General features: G+C 35.8%; 1 non-coding gene across 1 annotated transcript; it reads right to left on the bottom strand.

Annotated features, from left to right (window-relative positions):
* Positions 1-248: 248 nt before the first annotated feature.
* On the bottom strand, positions 249-335 carry TRNASTOP-UCA. Its single transcript has one exon. It is a non-coding gene; the product is annotated as a tRNA-Sec (tRNA).
* Positions 336-995: the final 660 nt, after the last annotated feature.

A 995-nucleotide genomic window follows, 5' to 3' on the forward strand; every position in this document is an offset into this window, starting at 1 on the left:
ATCCCGAAAACAATTTATTTTTACCATCTATGTCTAGAATCTAGATCTAGATCTATATAGATCTAAATTATGTAGGCGTGAGGTAGACTAACATTTCCCTGAGATTGGTCTCTATTCGACTTGATAAGCAGGTACAAAGTAGGCGTACGGAAATAAATCTACAACCTATGATATTATGCTGAAAGTAAAATGGAATTGTTTCACTACATTCCTCAACTTGAACGACAATGCAGTATGCAGCAAAAGAACGCCCGAAGGGTGGAATTGAACCACTCCGACGTCAGTCGGCTACAGGTTTGAAGCCTGCACCCCAGACCACTGAGGCTCATTCGGGCATGCACCTATGGCAGGCTGTACATTATAACCCAATTCACCTAGAACTAGCATTTATTATACTTTTACTTAATAGAATAGTCATTATAAGCACAGTCTTTAAAAAATACAATTTTCCAGTTAATTCGCAAAATTAAAATATAGATATATAATCATTTTTTATTATACTTTTTTGATCTATCATTACACATGATTACAAGTGTTACAGATCTTTTATACAAAAAAGAGAGCAATTACAACAAAAAATTGAAATTGTTTCCCTTTACAAAGGGAAACTACCATTAATATAAAAAGCCTCGCCAGTTGTCTGTCTTGTTTGAGTGACAAGACGGACTTGGGTTTGACATCTAGGCCAAGCGTGACGTTGGATTTTCTTTGCATTCGGAGGATTGATTTCTTTTTATCCATTCACGTTGATGTCGTACTTTAAAATACATTTCACGTCATGTGAATATCTTTGGGCTCGATTCTAGATCTAGATCTAGAATCTAGATCTATCTAGAATAATGTTTTAACAGACAAATTAAGAAAACAAGGAAGTTTTTGGTTTAGTTAAGTATGCTGTTGTTTTTGTGCAAGTGTGAGTGTTTGAATGTGTGTGTTTGTGTGTGTTTGTGTGTGTGTTTGCGTGTGTGAGGTGTGTGTGTGTGTGTGTGTGTGTG

The sequence above is a fragment of the Aplysia californica genome, unplaced genomic scaffold, assembly GCF_000002075.1.
Source record: "Aplysia californica isolate F4 #8 unplaced genomic scaffold, AplCal3.0 scaffold00485, whole genome shotgun sequence".
In the NCBI taxonomy this organism is placed as follows: Eukaryota; Metazoa; Mollusca; class Gastropoda; order Aplysiida; family Aplysiidae; genus Aplysia; species Aplysia californica.